Source organism: Anser brachyrhynchus, assembly GCF_964034855.1.
Source record: "Anser brachyrhynchus genome assembly, chromosome: 2".
Lineage (NCBI taxonomy): Eukaryota > Metazoa > Chordata > Aves > Anseriformes > Anatidae > Anser > Anser brachyrhynchus.
The window spans coordinates 35609005-35632598 of record NC_137695.1 but is presented as its reverse complement, the minus strand read 5'-3'; the positions used below and the strand labels follow the sequence as shown (position 1 = coordinate 35632598).

At 45.6% G+C, this 23594-nt stretch overlaps 1 long non-coding RNA gene across 1 annotated transcript; it reads left to right on the top strand.

Moving 5' to 3' along the window:
- The first annotated feature begins 1061 nt into the window (after positions 1-1061).
- Positions 1062-23594, top strand: LOC308190894. The gene is made up of 3 exons (XR_013947558.1): positions 1062-9531; positions 21939-22204; positions 23298-23594. It is a non-coding gene; the product is annotated as an uncharacterized lncRNA (long non-coding RNA).

Sequence of the window (23594 nt, the reverse complement as noted above, 5' to 3'; positions counted from 1 at the left end):
AGTCTCCAGTTAATGAAGAGGATGACGGAACAATAAACACCTTCGCCTCTTTACCGAACATGTGGGTCCCCCCAGCATCTCTGAATGCAAATCTTTCAGCGCAAAACATCGTGACATTCACAAACGTGGTACTCAGTCCTCTGCACACTGCACAGATCGGCATTCACTGCTGCAGAGTGAGCAATAGCCTCCGACAAAGACAGAAGATAGAATTATTAAGTAATGATGAAGCTATATCAAGCCTCTGCAGAGATGTGAAACAACAGTATGCTTACACTAACCCTGACTCTCAGCCTGAGAATGCAGTGGTTTCACGTGCCATTTCAAGAAGCACTTTTGCTAAATTTTGAGGCATGATGCAACGGTTTAAAAAGCGGATAATGTATCATGGAGAACATTCTGGCTAAAATCCCAGGTCCATTAAAATCAGTGTGGGTTTTTCCTCTGGTTTTGTGCTGTATGTTTGTTATTTCTCCTCCTTCATTCTTTTCACTTATACCCAGTTACGATATTCATTAATACATGCCATTATATCAGGGCTCGTTAAAAGCACTGCGTGTCTTTTACTACATAATCAGAACCTAAGTTTGCACCCAATGACAGAAAATTATTTTTGTTTTGAAGAAACAAAAATTACTGATTTTTCCTCACAACCATTGTTTAATGGACATAGGGTGGGTAAGTGGCAGAGGGTGTTTATTAAGCTCTAAAAGATGGGCTGTATGCCTGAGGCATGTTTTTTATGTATGTTGTATGAAACGTGTGACATTCTGTTGAATATGACTTTAAAGCAACTCTATGCCCTGCTGTAGGTTAAACACTAGAACATAAACACCTACATTAAATCTGAAACAGACAATAAAATAAGAAAACACATTTCCATTTTCTGACTGACCTCAATCTCTGAATGAGGACCCCTGCATGTTACATTAGCAGGCTGGGCTCCATTACACCGATGCACGCTCTGCTCAATCTACTGCGATATTGATTTTTTACAGAGCATACACACTGTAAAATCAATATTCCCCTACACATGGCAGTGGCAACAGCATAGCTGAGGCCAACGCCACGGCCTAGCACAGGGGTTGCACGCTTAGGGACCAGGGATAGATGGGGAATGGGAAGATAGGAAATAACCTACCCGTGGAAAAATGAATGGGATAGGGCTGGAGAATGAATGGCATGATGAAGGTGTGGATGGGGAGGAACACGCTTTGCAAACGCCTCAGGAAGGCTCACAGAAGACTTGCGATTTCTGCTTCTGCAGACAAAGGAGGTAAGGAAGAGGAGGAAAAAAATAGGTATTTAAAGGTAAGAGATCCTTCTGGGATTCTCCCTCCCCAAATGTTACATTGGAAAAAATATAAATGACAACAACAAAGAAACGTTTTTCATGTTATTTCCTTTTCAGACACTGACATGCCAGCTAAGGCTTGGCTTCGCCGGCATCGCTGGGATCCTGCCGTGACAAAGATGGTGCGAGGGCCGGCGTCCAGGGAGCGGTGATCCCGTTACGGGGCAGGGCCCTGGCTCCCCGTCCCAACACCTCCATGGCCACGTAGCCGCGTGTCAGCATCCCTCTGGGGCTGCTCCAACGCCTCGACACACGCGGGGGCATTTTTATAGCCAAGGCCTACACGGCTGCAAAGCTCGGCGCGGGTGGGTTGTTCCCACTGCTGACTGCATCAGCAGCTTTGTCCGAGCCTAGCGGGCGAGCTGATCGATAGGGCAGGTTTTATGTTTAATTAATTTAATTCAGTGTAAAGGGAGATGAATGGCGGCAGAGATTATTATTTTTAAGCGTGTAGTTATTTAGCCAACTTTGTGCTTTGAAATCCTTTTTAATAGCTGTGGAAGGCTAGAGAGCAAAGTACTAGAAGTAGCCAAGTCTCAGAGAAAATTAAAAAAAAAAAAAAAGAAAAGAGAAGAAATCTCAGAGAAAATAGAATTAAATGAAGAGAGAAGAAATCATCTGCTTCGGAAAACCGATCCACCTGAGCTTTCCTGTCAGACTCCAGAGGGAGAGGAGAGGGTGTTTTGAAGCAGGGGCTTCCATATTTTGGGTTAGGGCAAGGTGAGGGAGGACTTTTTGTATTTTGGGTTTAGGGCAGGGTGAAGCCGGACTTTTCATATTTTGGGTTTAGGGCAGGGTGAAGCAAGACTTTTCATATTTTGGGTTACAGCAGGGTGAAGGAAGACTTTCCACATTTGGGTTTAGGGCAGGGTGAAGCAGGATTTTTCACATTTTGGGTTAGGGCAGGGTGAGGGAGGACTTTTCGTATTTTGGGTTAGGGCAGGGTGAAGCAGGACTTTTCACATCTGGCACAGCTCAGGGTGAGGCAGGACCAAATTTCCCAAATCCCGCCGGCTTCGGGCAAGACCCGGAGCCCCCCCCCGGCGGTCTCCCGCTGCTCCCCTGCTCCAACTTTCGCCGAGTCCCGCCCCCGTCCCCACGGTGCCAGCGGGGCACACCGCCCCCCACCGCCCCCATCCCCCTGACGGAGCCGCGGGCGCGCGCGGGGAGCGCGCACGGACCCTCCCTCCGCGCCCCCCTCCCGCCACTAACGGCGCGGCCCCGCCCGGCGGGGAGGGGGGGGGGGGGGGCGCGGAGGGAGGCGGGGCGGCCCCGCCTTCGCCGGGCGGCTTGGCGCGGAGCGGCGACAGCAGCCGTGACCTCCGACCCCGCCCGGCGCTGGCCAATAAGAGCGCGGCTCGTCCCCGAACCCAAAATTTCCACGTCGGCAAAAGTCAAGATGGAGCGGGGCGGCGCGGGGCGGCGCGGGGCGCGGGCACCCGCACGGGCCGGGACGGGACGGGACGGGACGGGACGGGCCCGACCGGGATGGACCGGGCTGAGCTGCGCTGAGGGGGGCGGACCTGTTGCGCTCGGCGGCGGGGCTGAGGGAAGGGCTGCGGTAACGGCGGCGGCGGCGGCGGAGGAGGAGGAGGAGGAGGGTGAGGGGGGCTCGGGGCCGTGAGGGGGCTCGGGGCCGAGAGGGGGCTCGGGGCCGACCCCAGCTGTTGCCGCCGGGTTTCCGCCGCGGGCGGCGCTTTCCCGTCGTTGTCTCCCCGCCTCGTTTTCTAACCGTGCTCCTCTTCTCGCCCTTTTCCAGCAGGGGAAGCCTCCCGGGGAGCCCGAGGCGGGTCTGGCCTCCTGAAGCAAAGTTCTGTGACACTCCGACTCTGGTTACGATAGCAGTCAGTGCACTACAGAACTTTGTCTCCGGGGGCTGCTGCGGCGGAGCCAGGCTGCCTCAGGTGGACACGTCACGGCGAGCTGCCTTGGCAGGCCCGGCGGAGCGGCCAAGCGAGGTGGGAGCGGAGCGCAGCGAGCCTGCCCGGCACCGAAACCTCCCCGCTGCAGGCTTGGAATAAAGGCTTTGCTGTTACAACCCGGTGGCCTCCCGCTCTGAAGTTTTGTTGGGTTTTGCTTGGGGATAAAAATAGCGCAACATCTGGGTGTCTGGAGGTGGTCGGAGTGCGGGCAGGCCGGCTTAGCGTCGGCATTAATGTGAAACTGAACGTGGCACGGTGGGTATGTTAACGTGCTGCACGCCGCTCCTCAGTGTGCTTTGTTGTGAGAGTGTAACAGTAATAGCTTAACCGAGCGCTGGAGCTGGAGGAAAGACTTTGTGCTCTTAGCAAAAAGCTGTGACATAATGCCCTATTGTAACTTGAATATATTTCAGTTTGCTATGTGAACGTTGTGGCTTTGCTTGGTGGCACTGAGCTTTTTTTTTCCTCTTTAGGAACCCTAAAAACCCCAACATGGGTCAAGTAATAGCTACTACCTAAATTCAACCTCTGAACCTCTTCAAAAACCATGCGATTTGCTGTAAGTCAGTACCGTGATACTTGATCCTCACTGTTTGGGAGGGGGTGCTTTGGAAGGGCGAGTGAAACTGGTAATTATTAGTACAGTTGCAAAGTTCTATAAACTTATTTGATGCCTGCATTATAATCAACGTGGACAGGGGCTTTGAGGGCTGAGAAGGGACGGGCCAGAATCAACTTTTTCCCACTTCAGTTTAAGTTGGAGTCTGGCAGCAGCACAATGGAGGCCCATCTCTCTTCAGAAACTTTGCACAGCCTCTTGATGTGTAAACAGCCATGGAGCTCTTGTGAGGACATAGTCAACCAATTGGCTCTCAACATACTGAGCATAATATGAAGGCAGGAGTTGCTAAAGGTTAGGCGGAGTAAGGTATGGCAATTTTTTTAATATTAAAAAATCAGTATGCACTACGGAGTTTGTTAGTGAGTGAGGCTTTTACAGCACGTTCTGTATTCTTTTGCACTGTGTTCTGTGGTATGTTAGAGATGCATTGCTTTTATATATATATATATGCACGTATATGTGTGTGCTTGTCTATATGTATATACATAAACATTAGGGGTCTCATATTCAGTTGGTTTTCTGTAGCTAATCATCCCCTTTGGGCTCACGAGAAACCTAAACCAACTTTTCCTTCCTGCCAGTCTGAACGTGGAAGGTACAGCAAGATTATACACTTCATAGAGCTGGGCTGGAAGCTGAAATGCTATTCTAAGTACATGCTTTTTAGCTCAAACTGCTTAATCAGAGGGTAGGTAAAGTGAGGAGCACTTACTGTATGGCAGCCCATGTGACCAGCCAGGGCTATATTTGGATACTGGAGGTCTAAGGAATCCTTTTTGCTAACCATTTTTGGCCAATTGCCTGCCACTTTACGTTGTGCAGTGTGACGTCTGCTAAAAAGGACTTGGAAGTCTGGTGTCTGTTTAATCAGTGCGGTTATAGGGAAACACCTTGCATTGTTGGGGCTGCAGTCCCACTATATTTAATTTAGGGGTGGCTGCTGCCTAATAGGATACGTAATGCAAATTACAGCTACCGATCTTTGGACTACTGAATAGCCTTTTTGAGGGCAGTGGATCTTAAATAGGTCTCTTAGATACTCAGATTTGGTGGTTAAAACTCTAGTTTCTTATGAGAACCCACAGAAATGAGCATATGCTTGCTCATTCAGGGTGAGCGTAACGTGTTTGATTTTAGCTTAGTTCAGTATAACTTCAGCCTGGAATAAGGGAGACAGCTACTGAAGTCTTTTTCACTGGTCTGGATGTGGCAGCAGATAGCAAACTTGAATCCAGCTGTGGTGGGAAGGAAGAGTTCATCCGTTTTCTCATGTTTCAGCCGGAGCCAGTTTTCTGCCTGCTTTATTTCCATGGTGGTCAAGCTGAGTACCTGCAAAGGTGAGGTGAGTAAAGCTTGGCCTTCTGGTGGTCCTTCGCTTGTCCTTGCCACGTGCTTGTGACATGCGGTGCCTCCTGTCCTACAAGTCATACTGGAATAGTGACCTTTTGGTGGCACTTCTGCTTTGATATGGGCCATCACGTGACTGTAAGGTAGGGCTAAAAGAAGAGCACGCTTCAGATCTTGTGCTTTGTTCTTGCACTGAAATGCATTGGCCATTCAGAAACGTGCACCAACAGCAGTGTGCCGTGTGGCACGCATGGATTTTGTATGCCAGCTCTTGTGTGAGGCTTGTGAAAGGTCATGAGGCATGCGGCCGTAACTGGGTTCGTGAGTGGGAGGTGAGTTTTGACTAACCTTTAAGAGTAGCGTCTGATCAAGATGATGTGGGAACTGGAAACAAACACGGTGATGCTATTTAAAATAAAGTCTGAATGTCAATTTGTATAGCTGCATTGATACGACTTATTTTCCAATGACTTCTTGGCATCTTCGGCTTTTCTGCTAGGTAACACATCACTGGAAACATACTCTAAACTGCTGCCTTATTTTTTGGTCCTTTTTGAAACTCTGAAGTGTCTATTTAATTATGTCCCTCTCCTAATTGGAGGAGCGACAAATGAACATGCTGAGTAAATTACACAAATTTCTAAAACAGTGCAAGTCTTTGACTGCTCCTTCAAATAGGAAATTATACTTATTTTTCTGTAAGCTGGAGAATAGCAAAGGCATTTGCCATCAAATACATTGAAAGTTGAGGCTGAATGCATCCGGTATGACCCAGATTGCCTGTATGTATTGATCCAGCTGTGTGTCTATGTTTCAACTCTGTATATAGGTGCTGCAGTTTAAATGCTGAATTGAAAATACAGCTTTTATACTTCTGAAATGTCTCGTCCAGTTTTCTCTTCAAGGTCAGAATCTCCTTAAAATCCTGAGATTTACCAATGTATTTGTATTTTGAGATTTACCAAAATACTATTGGGTGTGATGATGAGGCAGCACACGTGCTAAACAGCCACCGTTTCTGTTCGTTGTGTGACAGGAGGAGATTGAAGAGCACAGGGGAATGCAGACTGAAGGCAAGGTGCACTGCCTGTGGGCAGTTGGTCTTGGGATGCTACTGGACATGATACAGTTGAGGCGTATTCTTGTTTTACCTTCTGGAAATCTGACTTTGAGCCGGTGAAGTTTTAAGCAAAAATCTAACGCTTGTAACCTAAACTTGTAAAACACTTGTAACCTAACTGTAACTTAAAAATGCTGTAGAAATTGATGGAAAAGGCAAGTGTTGCACATGTGCTTTCGTAGAACTAAGATGCACTGTTTTACTAAAAACAGAAGTAAACTTGCTGACTTCAAGCAACTGTATGATAAACAATTTATAAATAGACCATAGGGTCCAATGAAATACAAATGAAGTATTGAAGTGGTGAGCTGACCCCAAAACCAGTAAGTGACTCTGGAAGTTTTTATATCTATCTGCTGTTGAGGCAGCTATATTCAAGAAACTTTTCTGGGTCCAGGCAAACTGAAGTGCTGAGGAAGCTCACCCAGAGCAGGTTGTGCAGCTGTGGCTGTACTTCAGTGGGTTGTGGAGTTTCATTCGTTTGGCTTTCCATGATAGTGATGACCCTTTCTCTAAATCTTGGGAGAACAGGATGGGAGAAGCATTTTGGAATGGGAAGTGGAGCTGCAGCAGTTTAGAGGTACCTAACTGGTGCTGTGCAGTGACAGGCTTGCATCCTGGTTGGAGCTGGAGGAGGCCAAACTGCTCCTGGCAGAAAACAGGGCACTGAGCTTAGGAGTAGGTGGGTTCTTAGAAGTGCAAACTGGAACTGCTATGCAAGCCCAAGGTTATTTTCTGTTTTATTTCAGGAGGGAAGTGGAATTTGCTAAACCTTGGTGAATGCCATTCAAATAAGGCTATTTTCTTGCTTTATGAAACAGGCTAGAAACTCAACTACATATTAATCGTGCTTTCTGTAATCTAGAAATAACCTTTCCTGTGACCAGGTTTTGTTTTTTTGAATTACTGGAGCTAATAGAAGTGAAAATAGCTCAGTGCAGCTGAACCTATATTTAAGATACTAGAGGTGTTTCGTTGAAACCTCATTGCAATTAACTGCAGACTGAGGGAGCTGAAACCTGGCTTCATATAGCCAACACAAAAGTAATTACTTGCATAAATACCTGCATAACTTGCTGAACTGAGCATACAAAGTCCTGTGCTTTATGAATCAGAAGCTTTAGACGATTGATGAATGATTGCCACTTCAGTTTTAGTTTGGTTGGACTGTTAGGACCATTGCACAAAAAGCCAGTGCAATTTTTTTTTAACCCAGTTTTTAATCTGATGGCTCTTACCTCTTTATTTTTTGAAAACTACATCCTTGCAACAACGCTTGGTCTCTTGCAGAGTTGCTGTGAATGTTCTTCAGCTGTAGTAAAGTTCTGCACTTCTGCTTTTTATAAAAGTAAGTTTCACTGCTGAGTGTTGAGCTGCTCACGCATTAAAATCCGTATTGTGTTTTGTAGGAGCTTGCAGGAATTGTAGTTGTGGGAACATCGCTGGCAGTACAAGAGATTCAAACTTGTGAGCAATGGTGTGTTTGAGTTGTGTGAGTAGTCTACTAAGGCAAACAGAAGCTGTTCAGTGCTCTGCATTTTAGTAGCTGGGTGGCTTAGGAGGTGTCTAAATACAGATGGAGGCAATTAATACTCTGCGTGATCATGAGTTGGAGTGCGGGGCAGCTAGTACCGTGATCTGCTTGAGGAAGGCAGCAGAGTACTCTATTAATACTTGTGGTAATGTGAGAACTCCAGAGTAATAGCAGCTTTAGGAAACGAGGTATTTCACAAATAAACGGATAGATTTGAATTGGAGAGGGTTGGAAAGTGTGCCTGCGCACTGGGAATGTGGCAAAGGAACACTGGCAAAAAGAGTGGTCAGGTGAAACAGGCCCTGCTTGTTCCCACAGCCCAGTGATTTGAGACCAGCAAGCCTCACACTGTTGCCTTTGTGCTGCTCCTCTCTGCTGTGACACATGGCTGTGAGCTGACACCACCAACAGTGGAACATGTGCATGGGTATGGATGCTGGCTTTAGGTTCTGTCCGGAAAGCAGTTGCATTTTGTATGGTGAAATACTCGGAGCAGCTTACAGTGGGACTTGGGACAGCTCTGTGTGACCTCACATATGGCTACGGCAGCATCAAAGGCCTTAGTAGAAGTAATGGAAACGCTACCACAACGCTTCCTGAGCTACTGTCTTGACAGCAGTCTTAGTCACTAAAGCTGTCCAAGTGAGTGCTATCACTCGCCATGCTGACTCCAGCTCCCATTAGCACATCCCAAAATCACAACTGACTACAAGTTCCTTTAGGTGCTCGTACCCTGGATGTGGCACAGAAAGGATGGTCTCTGTGGAGGGAAATGTAAGTCAACAGAGCAATCAGCTCTCATACTTCATTTTTTTTCCTAACTTTATACTCGAAATGATTTTACCACTCCTGCTGCCTTTTAGCCCACAGCTGCTTCCATTGCTGCTTATGGTGACATGAGCCATCGTGTTTTTTATAAGGTAAGGTGTGGGAAGAAGGGTTACAGAAGGAAAATGTTACCCTGAATAAATGTAAGGTAAAGCACATAGCGATGAGTTTTGACTAAAGAGTGTTAACTAGCCTGAGCGTGCAAGAAGAGTTGAATCCCATTAGAAGGTACATGCTTGCTTTAACTTTCCTAAGTAGTAAAGTATGGGATTAAATATCTGTTTAATGAAGAGGGATTTCCACTTTCCTGGGAGACTTAATCTGTTATAAGCAGCGGGTTTTGCTCTTCAATTGTAGCTGGGCCTCTGAGAAGGATCACTGAACTGCAGAGACTTCTTTTGCAAAGGCTTTCACAGCACGGGGAAGGGGCTTTGCCAGGACAGAAGCGTTAAGGAGGTAAGGATTTCCTGCAGTTGAAGGGGCTGGTGGTGGTTTCCCTTCTCCAAGTAGTGTCTGGTAAGTGCTTCAGGCAATACAGGCAATAATGGGCATCTGTGTGGCCGTGCTGCTTGCTTCTCAAGGTCACTTGTGTTTAGTCTCCAGGGAGTTGCATCTCTGTATCCCCCACAGAGCCGTTAAGGCAAGGAGCTGATTGTGCAGAGCAAGCCGTGGAGGAAGGGTGCACTTCAGGCTAACTGGCTGTTAAAAGTGATCTCTTGCAGCCCTTGCTCTAAAGTGCAAATCTGCTGGAGAATTTTTGCTCTGCAGCTGCTGGGGTTGTAACACAACTGTGCTCTCCTGCAGGTACGGCTTGAGGGGCTGGGAGAAGAAAGCAGGAAAGGGAGCGAGGATACAGCTGGGGAGAGAGGAGGCAGAGGGTGGTGGGTGGAAGAGGCTGTGGGAGGTGCTGGAGGAGCAAGATTTCGGTTCAGTTCTGAACTTTGACGTCCATGTGATCACGATTTGGTAAGTGCTTCCTGAGATGTTAAACTTAAACTGACAGACTGCACGTTGACCAAACTAATCCAGGAGCTCTGCCTGTAATTGCACTGTGCAAAAGGAGCCCTTGCCTCTTGAGACGCTTTAATAAGTACCTGAGATATAACATGCATAAAATACTTGCATAACACATTGCTTTTAATTTTTGGTGTGCATTAATTTGAAAGTAAGTGGGCTCCAAATCCTGGATTCTCATGGCTTTTCATGATACCGTAGAAATTCATTCTTTCAAATACGATTAACTAAGCTAAACCAATGAGGACCCACAGTACTCAAACAGTTGTTGTTGGAAAACAAACTATAATTAACTATCTTCGTTAGAGAGAAAGAGGAGACTGTACAGAGCATTGCCAAGAAAGCAGAGCTGTTCTTAACCCTTGCCCGCTAAATAAAATCAATCTGAGTAACAAAGCGCTAAGCAAGGCAGGAAGGCTCGTGAGCTGCAAGGGGTACAAGTTTTAGACAAAAGCACTGTAAGTGACTGCTCGAGGAAATACATGGATGATGACAACTTTGACTTCTCAGTGGCTGCGCTGCCAGCCCCTGGCAGAGCTGGAAAGCAGGAGGCACAGTGTGGTGGTCGAGCTGCGCGGCAGCCGCTGGCGATCACGCTGAGAGGAAAAGTGAAAGCAGGCCTGGGTGCTCCAGGGCACCGCTTTTGCAAAGGGTGTGTGCCAAAATGTTTTAAAACAACCTGTTCAGCTGAGCATCAGTCATAGGTTTGAGAACAGGCTGGTCTGTTGAAATAGTAATTTTGTAGTTTCATTCAGTGCAGCGCCTTCCATATGGGTTTGATTAGGCAGCAAGAATATAAATACAATGAAAATTAAATCCTGTCTTTAAAAGATTTTATTACTGAAATTGTGTGTTCCTGGCTTGAAGTTAAGCATCCAGTTCTGGATTACATTCTTTCTCAATATGGTTCACTTGTCTGAAACATATTGTTTAAATTTTGGTGTTAAATTTAGTCATAATTGGGATCAAGCATACAAATGGGAAGACGCAGTGAAGGCAAATCTTAGCAGTTGCATGTAAATGAAGTGAGGACTTGGTCGGTGTAGCTTAGAGCCCAGGCTTTCAGCTCTTAGCACTGGGATGCCTCTTTGAGCATTGCATGGGCTGATTGCCTGGGCTGAAAGCACAACAGGCTTGCGTTGTGGGCCTGTACTAATCCTGCTCTCAGTTCATTGAAATCTGTTTAAGTTGAGCTAAACCAGCAGTTTATTGTTAGAATAACGTTAAAATTGTAAGCATTGTGTAACCATATTAAAAGCACTTCTAGTACATGAAGTGCTGGTGACAGTCACCACTGACCAGCCAAGCAGCAGAGGTGCTGCTTGCTAGGTAAAGCTTCCAGCAAATCCTTGTCACTTTGTTGTGCTCAAAGTTACCCAATGTGAAAAGAAACCCAGTCAACCAAGTTACTTCTGTCTACAAACTGGGTTTTGGAGTCCCCAGACTGAAATATTTCCCTGTGTTAAGAATAAAAAGCACTTGTGAGAGGAATTGCTGTTGGGTCATACGTTCTCAAACTGACGCTATTTATTCTACTTCATGAACTGTTTTTTTGGGGGGAGGAAGAAGTTTAAATGATATATGATTATCTAAATATATGCATGTAAACAGACGTGTATACATAAGTATGGCTTTAGATTTTGATGTTTATGTTGCTTTTCAAGTGTGTGGTCTACAGAAGGGCTCTTTTGAACGTGGATTTCACATAATCAAAAACTAATTCACTTCAGACACCATATATAATCGTTCTTTTTGAAGTAAGAGTTTACTGAAGTGCCTGCCACAAAGAGGCATTCGCATGCAGGGGCAAGGGAGGGATGCCTGTGTGTGGCACTGGGCAGAGGATGGCAGTGCCACCAGCGTGGGGAATTCCTCGTGAGCCATCAGCCTTTGCAGCCAGAGATCCACCTTGTCCAGGGCGGCGCATTCCCTGGAAGACAAAGGACAAAAACAACCGGGGAAGGATTAAGGAATGTTTTTGCAGGCACTTGGGAAACTTTCATGACTCATGCTACCTAGAAAAAGTAAAAGAGTTGGGGAGCAAGTAGGTTTGTTATTGTGAACTGCTTCAGAAGCAGGAAAAAACACTGTAAGAGTAGATTTACTGTCTAGTCAGTGGAGGCCTTTTAAAAAAAAGTGTATAAACATTTTAATTGTATAGGGAATAAAAGTTAAATATAAGAATAAACACACAAAGGATGTGCTGTGGAGAAAGACACAGCTGATTATTTTCCACTGCTCAAAGCACCAGAGCTGGGAGATGCACTCAGGCTGGGATGCATCCAACGCGACTGGGTTTGGAGAGAGAATTGGTATGTCCATTTGGTCCAGTCCTGGAGCTCTCCTCAGGATAAGGGCTATGCCACTGCCAGCTGGATATCCGAAATGATAGATCTGGGGGAAACAGGAGATGAGTAAAGGCTCTGAGCAGCTTTGGAAGTTTCTGCTGGCTATAAGGTAAAAAAGACTGCTCAGATTTTGTCTGTTTGATTCATTGGTTTGCAAGCAGAACTGCGGATGCCAGATACTTGTGGGTTCCCCGTCTTAATGTGGAGCTGGAGGAGCTGAAGGTACTTGTTAACAGAGAGCCATGTGAGGGTTGGAAGCACAAAAGTCATCCCAGGCAGTGGTGCTGGGGCGCTGTGTGGTTCTTAGTGACAAACCCATGTAAAGGGGAGTCTGGTGGCTTAGGTGGTAACCGGAACAAAGCGCAGATGTATTCAAACAAAGCAGCTTTGGCTTTCATCCACAGGTATGAGAAGTTTCATGCCTATTATGAACCAACATTATCAGAAGCTCAGTGTAACTCCTCCTTCGTGCTTCCCCAAATGAACTGGAAAATACTTTCAATTGACAAATGTCAGAGATGCAGGTTGAATATAAAAGGAAGAGGGATCGAGTGTTGCAAATCTACTCTCTGGAGCATCTAACCCAAATGCTGTGGAGCAAAATCCGGACTTACCTTACAGATCTAACTGTTCTGTGACAAGCTACCTTATTTTTGGGGCACAGCATGGGCAGTGAGGTGGGCTGTAGCTCTAGAGCAGGTCTGTCGGGAGGCAAGCGCAGTGGCTAGTGCCAGGATGTGCTGGTAGCGCATGGCTTGCCCTCAACACTTCAAGTGGAGGCGTCTTTGTATGCGTTGGGATTTCTTCCAAAGCCAGTATAACGACGGCCCCCGCTGCATTACAGACGAATAGCTGAAGAGTGAGAAAAGTCACTTAGGGAGTGACAAGCCTGAGGAGGGCTGGAGATGGTTTATATTGACTTAAAATGAACAAATAACTTCTTGCTCAAGCCGAAACACAAGCTAGTTTCTATGCCTGGTCCGTGTCCAAGCCTTGTGCTGACAGCACGGATGGCCCATTGTGCACTGGGGTCCGTGCATGAGTGTACGCTTCCATGTGGGCCCGCAGTTCAGCTCATCCAGCCTTCTCCTGATCGAACTTGTCAGAGGTTTTACTCCTGCTCTTCTCGGGAGTGCCAGAGCCATTCCAGCAAGGGGCCTCCCTTTTAAAGGGCTGCTCCTCTTGCTTTGCTGAGGGACTGGTGCCCAAACCTTCCCAATGGTGATTGATTCCGCTGCTCTGTTGTAGCCTCTTTAAAAGTGTTAAAGTTTTTGCTTTTCAGCGCTCGTGGTCCCCGTTCAGCAATGCAGAAGCTTTAAATGTGAGCACCAAAGGAAAGAAATGGAGCAGACACCACAGGGGTTAAGCGTGCACTAGCTGGGAAGGGAAAGAATGGTAACAGGTAGCAGCCAAATGCAAAATGACTTTTTTTGGCCTGCAGCAGTTTGGCACCAGCGATTTTAAAAGGCGGGTTGGGAAGGCTTGCTGCTGAATAGCTGCAGTAACAAGACAATCCTGAGCATGGCCATGGGCAACATCTGCACCAATAATCCTATCGGTTTATGGGTTTCTGTTTCATAGTGTCCCTGATGAATACATTCCTCGATGTGCCAGAGATGGTTATCACTAATGCTTTTCATAATTTTTGTAATATTGCTTCTCAAAATCATTTAATGGGAGAACAAAACCAAAACCCACTTTTTCTTTTCAGCTCAGCAAATTTTAAACAAGAAGGTATCTGCAGTGTATTGCAAGCCTTTTGTTACTCAAACCCATACCCCCACACATTTGCTTAATTCCTTATTCTTGGGTTTAAATCAGTGAAACTCTGCCAAGAAGAGTCTTACTGATAAGCTATTTTGAGAAGACTCAAGCTTGTCTGTCTTCAAGGAAATGCTAAACTCCAAATGGGCTCTGAAGCACTACTTAGGTCATTACTAACCATTGCTCTGCAAAAGAAGAACAAAAAAAAAACCCTTAGACTCCCTGTGTGAATTTGAACTGTGCAATCACAGAAGTTTCTTAATGGAGGAGTCGCACAGAGGACACAAATCATAGATGAGGTCACTTGAAAATGGGACGATTCATTAGGAAAGTTTTGCTGCCACGGTGTGTGCTCGTACTTACAGAGCTCCTTGCCTTTTTTAAAAAAAAAATCTTTCATTTTTTTTGGTGGAGTGGGAGAGGGAGTACTTAATGCCTTAAAACATGAAAATATGAGCTGGATAGAAATCTGTGCTTGAATTTCTAGGTTTAAAAATAAAACCACAACCCCATCATTTCAATTCTTTCATAGAAGGCTTCATTCACGTTTGAAGGCTGCCAAAAAAAAAGAAAAAAAGAGAAAGAACACTGCTTTCTATTCTGAAATAAATGTTCCTTCACCTTTAAATACAGAGCTTGTCAGCTTTAGTGTTTGTAGTATCCCAACAGGAGCACGGGAAAAGCAACAGCAAACGGTGGCCGATGTATTTCCATAATCAAACCAGAAAATACAATAAATGTCCCCGATGAGGGGCTGGAGCAATAATAATAATAATGATGATAATAATAGCAAACTCATGAAAAAACCATCCAGAAGGTGATTAAGCAGCACTGTAGTCATGCATGTTTCCCATGGGTGACAAACTGCCTGTGGCGATGGTCACTTTTTGGACACGAGCTTGCGTAGCGCCCAGCTTGCTGGTGAATAACTGAGGCTTCCTAGTGCTGCTGTAGAAATATCATCAGCAGTACTGATAACAGCAATAGTAAAGAATTCAGTGATAGTAAATAAAGTGGCTGTCTTCCAATGCAGTTATCCGTGTTATTAAAACCACGAATCCCAATCGGCCTGGCTTTATTTTGTGGTCAGCAACCAACAACAGTATGAAGTGGTCATTAAACATTATTAAGCTCGTTACACAAGCGATGAAATGACATTTCTCCTTGCGTTAATTGAGAGAAGGTGCTTGATAGGGTGCTTTGGGACCACTTCTGTTGTGGTGGCGAGGGAACTTACCAGCAGGTGTGACCACCAGTAGTGTGGGGGGACTTTCTGGATGGCCACCAGCAGACCTCTCTGGCAACAGCGTGAGGATTGGGCCCTTCAAAAGCCCTCACACTGAGTCTCTCCACCAGTGCTTGTCCAACATGACCAAAATCCTTCAGCCAGCCATGATGAAAAATGTGAAATTTCTGGTTTGGGTACTACTGTGCATCCCCACTGACCCCATGGGCTGGGAACCGGGTGCATGGACCAGGCAGTGGCATGCCAAGGTCCAGCTGGGCTGGTGCATCAGTGAGACAGGGACCAGACCTGACCTTCTGAACAGAAGCACCTTAAAAAGCTGCGATTATTCATCAGGAGCCAGCAGCAAACGAGGACGCTGGGTGCCAGCTCCTGGCCATGCCTACATCCCACAGCTGCCAGCAACACCAGGCTTCTCCCTCCCACACGGCTCTTGGCGACATCCACTCCTATATCAATAACCTGGCTGGCAAGATGTTCTTGAATTAATTTCCTTCTTTCAAATGCCTCTTGAGAGTTTCAAATACCCGAGGGGACTTTGTCCCATGAAATTACCCTCGTAATACTCTCTATTCCTCACCTCCAGGCCTATAAAAATTACACTTATTCATTTGTTCTGCTGGGCTGTTTGTGTCACATAAAAAAGCATTTTCTTCCCTACACAGAGTAGAAATCCTCTCAGCAATTCTAGCCACTTGACATTAAAAACAAAAGTTAGAGTAAATACAGCAATACTGTAAAGCAGAGGGCTAAGAATCAGCCTCCCGAAGCTGCAGAGAAAGACAACGTAGGAGCTAATGTTCCCCTTATCTGGAAATGTCAGCGCTTGATGGGAATCGTTTGAGGTCCTTGAAGCTGGTTCCATTTTACAGAAACTCAAATTAGCAACCCACACAGCACAAGGCTGAAGCAAATGGCTGCTCTCCTCCTAAGCTTTCCAGCCTAATTTGTGGAGAAGATGCTTTGCTCCCTCAGGAGGTCAGACAGCATATTTTCCAAAGAAACTCTAGAAATATGGAAAAAAAAATGTATCTGAGAAATCCTTTTGCAGTGCCAGTATTTTAACTGCATTCTCACATATGTAGGCTATAGGTTTTCCTACACAGAGGAAAGCATTTAATCTACAGATGAGACCTCCAAAGAGTGAGGACTTTTCTATGGTGTAAGTCAGCTGCATTTGAATGAATTCCAAATTAAATTTCAAATAATCTACTTTGAATGTACCATTAAGCTAGGAATTGCCTAGATACGATTAATAAATGGTGATACTTAATAAAAAGGAAGAATTTCCCAGAAGAAACATTAACTATACTCCTTTCTTTTCCTTACAGTTTCTTAGCTAAAACCACTTATTCATGTCTGTATTACCTACAACACTTCGTATTTAAGATCTTAATACTCTTCATAAATAAAGCTAATGCAGTCCTTTCAGTTATGCCCGTTTTACTGCTCACTCTCAATTTTAGAGAAAAAATATTAAAGCAAACTTTTGCATTCTGTAAATGCTACAATCCATCATCCTATTCATACAATATATACGTGGTTGCTGTCATGCATGCTGATTTAGGACAACGATCCATCATTTCTCATGTCCCAAGCTGGCAAGAGGCTCTACACGAACTCTTTGTTCATGTTCCAGGAAGGCGCCCATCAGACCAAACTCCCCAGCACTCACCTCTGAGCTCAGAACATACCTTTCTGAGCAAAAAACACGCCTTAAATCTATGGGCTGAACAAACCTTGCATGACAACATGAGAAAAACTGTATCTTAAACTACGCAAAAAATTAAGAAATACCAGATTCTATGAAGCATGAAGCAAATATGCCCCAAATTTCCTGAGACTTCAGTCAGTTGTCAGTTAACTGAAAATGATGGTTATATTCAAGAGATGTGATGAATGATTTAAATTGCTTATACCCTAGCTGAGGCACTTACAATTTTTAATCGTGTCCTGGAAGCTTTGTGTATATTTTCAGACTGAACCTGCCCCGTCTACATGCAGAGGGCTAGATCCTCAGCTGCAACAAAATCTGTAACCGAAGAAGGTCTGAACTGAGCACCTCCCACCCAGTGCAGTTTGTTTTCTCTTTGTGTCTGTGGCCTGGCCTGGCACATGGGCTTGGTGCAGACTGATGAGGAGAGGGTTCCCTGCTGCACGGGATGCGCTTATGTCTTGTGTGGGGATTGTTTTAATGCCATTTTGTCCTCACAGCATTTCATATCAGTCTTTCTCATTAGCAGTCCTTCTTGGTGAATGTGGGAATTTGGGAAAGCTCCCTCTGTGTGGAAATGGTTCATCATCCAAGGCAGGCACTGAAAAAGTCTTTACTGACTGCACCTGTAGTGTCCCGAGTGAACTCTGTAGGTCTGCGTTTAGCTGTTCGTAAAGTTTATGTGTGCAGAGATGTTCAGATCTGGAGGGTTATCACTGCAGCTCTTACTGGTTTCCTGGGGGTGTTGCTGGCTTCCTTTCACCAGCAGGGACCTTCCTCCTATGTAGGATGAGGCGAGTTTCTTTTCACACTTCCAACACGCACAAACACACAAAAAAATAGCTATGATCAATGGGTGTAAACCTCTCACTGCTGTATTTTCTGTGAAGAAAGTTCTCTGGTTCTCCTTCCCTACCACCCTTTTGATCTGCTGCTGCTTTCCTGAGATTATCTGCAGAAAGTCCAGTTTTCACTTGGCTTTTGGCACAGCAGTGCCACCACCCTGATGTCTCCTCAGATGAGCAGCAGCAACCATCGCACTGATGTGCTGGTGTGGTAGGTGTCCATCCCCAGCCTGCGGACCTCAGCATCAGCACTGCAGTTGGTCTGCACAGGGTCTGCACAAGGTCTGCCACTGCACGCCACGGGTGCCCATAATTAGTCTGGGTCATTTCAGTTAGAACATATGCACATTCTGCAAAATTTTATTTTCCCCAAAAAATTCCCTTCGTGTGAACTCCGTGGCCATCAAGGTAGGAGGCTTCCATCATGCCTTCTGTGGCTGAATACAGTTACTGTCTGCATATGGAGGGCCTTGCTGTCGTATGTATCGAATAGGAGCTTGTTTTTATGAGATAAGTCCAATTTAATTCATTTCTCTAATCTGTGGAAAATTTCTAAATCACCCTTACTGTGGTCATTCACTAGATCCTGCCATCCTCAGTATCTCATGTTGTTATGGAAATACTGCCTACAACGAGTTAGGCAAAATGAGTTAATCTTATCTAACACATTAGGCATAGGACTCACCAGCACAAAGCAGAATAACTTTGTTTTCTGCTGGGGACGACGACTTGGAGGAGAGCATCAGGCTGAGGCGCCCCGGAGCTCAGCAGGCCTGAGGCTGTCGCAGCAGCAGGCAGAGGGCCAGCAGAGGCGATCCACGTCCCCATCTCCAGCCACGCTCGAGGGGACGAAGGCCTGGTGTAGAAGGGCTGTCACCAGGCGTCCTGCCAGGTTACGGCCTGCTGATCCCCTGAGACCACTCACCTTGGGAGCAGGTGAGTAAGAACACAAACCTGTGGAGGTGGTGCATCCCACCGAGGCACCCTTGCCAGTGTTTTCTCTTCAGATTTGAAAAAACTGACTGGTTTTGATGTTGGCTTTTTCAGTGGTAAGTGCCGAGTAGGGCGAGCACAACAGGTCCGGGTGTTTGCTTCCTTTTAGCAAAACCGGTGTCCTAAAAAAGCTTCTACTTCCAAAACACAGCACTGGAAATTATTCTCCAAACTTGGAGACTTTATGGGTTGTGATTCTCTTTTCAGCAGATTTGAGAAATTTTTATTCCACTTCAGCAAGAATTGTTATTCTGCTTCAGAAGAAATTTGTCGCTGGTAACTATAGGAAGACAGGCAGGAAAAAAGTGAGAAAAAGTGTCCGTCTTTGCTAGCTAAGAACCAGCCTCACGCTACCAAACCACCCCTCCGGTTACCTTCCAACTCACATTTTTAGCAAAGAGGATAGCAATCTGCTGGGCAACTCTTTTATGGAAACACAAAGCAAAAATATCAGGTAACTGCTGCTCTTCTAAGCTGCCCTGGTCAGGCAATTCAAACCCAGCCATCTATCCCTAGTATCGTGTACGTTGTTTTGGTTATTTGTTACTCCTTGAAAACTGCAATGGAGTTGATATAGAAGTAACTTTCGTACTACTTGCACTGTCACTTCCTGAATTTCACATGTGCAAATGGAAAACCATCTTCACAGAAACTAGCTCGGACTATTATGACAAGAAATTGTGACATATCTGCTCGCTTGATTGGGGGTTTTGTGTAGGTTTATTTTGCTTGTGTTTTGTGTGAATATTCAGATGATACAAGGAGGAATAAATGAATACCTAGAAATACTGAATTATCCAGGCTTACATACGGTTCTCCACTCATCATTCAACTGTTAAATGTCCTATTATCCACTCAGAGAGCAAAAAAAATACCCTGTGGATAATCTTACATTATAAGCTGCAAGATATAAAACAAATGACTTTACAGGCTTCGGAAGGGATTTGGCTTAACAGAAACTTCCTTGACTGACTCAGAAGAAAGTGCTGAAGGATGTCTGCTCTTCAGAGTCTTACCCAAGCCTTACATTTGCTCTTTGGAGAAGGTACTTGTGGACGAGTCAGAAGGGCAGGGCCCTCAGATGTGCCTGGATCTGGATCGCAAGGAGTACACTTTGGGAGTACACAAGCTGGGGAGGGACTCTTTGTCAGGGAGTGTAGTGATAGGACAAGGAGTAATGGTTTTAAACTAATATAGGGTAGATTTAGATTGGATATTCGGAAGAAATTCTTTACTCTGAAGGTGGTGAGGCACTGGAACAGGTTGCCCAGAGAAGCTGTGGATGCCCCATCCCTGGAGGTGTTGAAGGCCAGGCTGGATGGGGCTTTGGGCAGCCTGGTCTGGTGGGAGGTGTCCCTGCCCATGGCAGGGGGCTGGAACCAGATGATCTTTAAGGTCCCTTCCAATACAATCCATTCTGTGATTCTGTGACTTTTCATCACGTGTACAGGCTGTTGTCTCTCAGCCCTTGGTCTCTGGAGCAGCTGTGAGACCGGGTCCCCTGAGCCCACCGGGCAGTGATTTGGTGTTCTGCACCTTGCCATCGTTAGCTGGAGTCAAATCAGCAGGTCTTTTCGGACAGTCTCAAGCAGCTGTTCCAGAGCAGTACTTTCTTGTCACGCTGTCCTATACGTACTAGCCAGGGATCAAAACCCTCTGCATTTCTTTTCCACCTGAGCCACCTTGTGGGCCCTCTTCCTATAGCTAAAATGTTATTTTTGAGTGAAAAGATACCAATCATGTTGTATGTTTCAGAATACGGTAGTGGAAACTGACAAGGATGGAAGCACATGGGGATTGGACCCATCACTGCTTGATCATCAGGCTCTTTAGCTATCTCTGTGAAAAGAATTGGCTGGTTTTGATGTAGTCCCTAGTAGACCAGCAGCCTACACACACATACATAAAAATAAAGTAAAATAAAGTAAAATAAAATAAAATTAAAATAAAATAAAATAATGAAATAAAATAAAATAAAATAAAATATAAAATAAAATAAAATATAAAATAAAATAAAATAAAATAAAATAAAATAAAATAAAATAAAATAAAATAAAATAAAATAAAATAAAATAAAATAAAATAAAATAAAATAAAATAAAATAAAATAAAATAAAATAAAATAAAATAAAATAAAATAAAATAAAAAATAATTAAAAAAAAGTACCTGGACAGTCCCAGCAGATGTGGTGTGGTGGTTTCACATTAGTAGGTGCAGGAAAGTGATGATACGGTTGCAGGGACAGATTATTCTTGATTATTACAGATACTGTCAGGACTCTACTGGGAAATAAATTCATGAAGGTCCAGAACAGATTTTCTTAACACTGCTCTCACAGCAGGAGGAAATCTGGGAGGTCACTGAACTAGGCTTAATGTTCCCTCCCAGCCTGTGACAGAGAAGCCTTTCCTATCTGTGGAGGTGGAATCATCTGTTAGGGTGCTGCCCTCCTTGTTGTACAAAATGTCTCAAATGGTGCCCCAAGGGGCAATAGTGCAGGGTAACCGTGCAGTGGGTCCGTATGAAATGGTTTTGCAAGGAATGGAGTAAAGGGAAGAGTTTAACAGAGCGGGACTTCTATGCTCATCACAGTCACCCGAGGCTTTGTTGTATTTTTTCACAAGCAAAGGGCATTCAGATGCTTCTGGGCTCTGTCCTCACGTTTCTGAATTACACAACTAGGATGAACAATGCCAGTCCCCAGGAGCCAACATGTTGTGCCCCTCCCTGGCCACAAACATACCAGATCTCTGGCTCCTTGGGAAAGGAAAGGTGTAGGAGAGAAGAGACCTGTTGATGGTGATTTCCCACGTGTGAACAGGCCTGACAGCAGCCAGAGGTGATGGAGATGCTCTGAACAGGCACACACGAGCAGGGAGAGTTTGGCTGCACTCTCAAGGCTGAGGCATCATAAAAACACGCCTGCGCTGTGCCTGAAGTGTGCCAAGCCCCACGTTTGGCAGGAGGCGAGGGGTGAGAGCTCCCAAGGCTTATTTGTTAAGTTTCTCGATGGGCTGCTCTCTGGGCTGTCGGGCAGGCGGGCAGGGAGCTCTGACAGATCCTGGCCTCGCTGCCACCACGCAGCCATTCCCGATTCATTACTTCAGTGATGGGCAGGAGCAGAGCCTCGCTAAGCCCAGCGCCAAGTGATGCAGGGTTAGTGCTCGGCTTGCTGTGCTTCAGTGGCACGTCCTGCGGCTGGGGCGGTTCCAGTCTTGGCTTGAGGGATTTATCAGCACAAAACCAAACGACGGTCGTATTTTTCTGTTTATTTTGCATTTCTCAGGGTCACTGCGCAGATTTCTCAGCTTCAACAGGAGAAAGCCTGGCCTCAAACACTCACCTTGCAGGCAGGGAAATGGGCTCTGGCTGCAAGAAATCCCGGAGAGCAGGAAGCGCGTCCCTTCTGCCCATCAGGGTGGGCAGCCCTGACACTGACCAAGGTGTAAAACAGCTTTTGGGCATCGCTCCCTGGTCCTGCAGGCTGGATCCGTGGAGGAAAGGGACTGCTAGGGCAGCTGGAGAGGAATGAGAGACTGCAACTCAGTTAAGGTGCCAGTTCCTCGGTGTGCTAGCCTGAAAACCTATTTATGTGAACATACGTCATTGCACAAGCATTTCTTTCTGTATCAGAATAAGAATTGCATTTTTAGATTAAAGGTAAGGCAAAAAGTGTTTCCTGGGCTCTGATTTGAGCTTCTGGGCTCCTCCCTCAGCATCTGCTGATAGTGGTAAGCCCTGAAATACAGAATGAGCTACTTTTCTTTAGCTGTCGCATTACCAGTGCAACAACTAGGTCTGTGATGGCTGCACAGCACACAGAAAATACGTCATTTTAAAAGGTTTCTTTACGAAGCCAAAGCTTCACTTTATATTGGAGCAAACCTGGCATAGCATCGCTGCCTGCCTGTCGCTGCTTGCCTGCCCATAGCTATGAGCAGGCTTTGCTCCATGCCCTGGAATGATTCGGGTTTCAAATTAATTTGTGCCTTTGTGAAAAAAACAACAGCTCACAAATATTCCGGGCCAAACTTGAGATGATTGCCTGATGAGATAATAAGCTGCTAGTGCTCTAACCTGACGGTATCACTACATTATTATGTTCCTGAACAATACTGCATTGTGGAAACAAAGCACGCTAGCTGTATCCTTATGTTATCCATCAGCCAGCAGTGCAGGAATAAAGTTATTTAACTCTCATTTTCAGAAGCATGCAGATCAATAGCATAGGGTATGGAGCAGAAATAGACAGCCAGGGCATGATGGTTAATTTTAAATTCATTTTAAATTACTCTCAGTTTATAACTGGCCAGACTTAAACAATGTAAAAGTGACAGCATGTGATGAGCTCGATTGCCCTGATTTCCCAAAGTCCGAAAGAGGCATCTGAGGAAGACCATGGCAAGTTAAGGAATGCACACACAAAAAATTGCTTTTTTAAAAGCAGTTCTTCATTTTTATTTATTTTTTGCTCGTGTTCCTGGCTAAAATAGAAAGGCTCTGTGCAATTACGGCACATGGTCTGTGTTCCTAAGGCTCAGACCTCAGCCTTTTAAGTTAACTCTGAAAGTCCCACTGTATCAATCTGGGAGTGGTTTTGGAAAACGCACGTTCAATTTGCATTTCTCCTTTTGGCTTTGCCCAGATACCATTTGGCCCAGGCATCGCTGAAGTCGCTGGCTCGGGCCCATGCATTTTTCCGGGCACGTTCACGCACAGCTGGGTCAGGCGGGGCAGCTGACAGGCGGACTTTCACAAGAGCAGCTTTTACTTTTAATTCGGGGAAAAGGAGCGGCAACAGGAATACGACGCCTCCAGAGCGAGCTGCACGCACGCCTCCCTGCGTGCACGCCTCTAAAGCTCTGGATGCGCAGAGCTGGACCCGGGCACGGCCGGGGACACGCGGTAATTATTCACCCCTAATTACGGCTGTAAACAACGG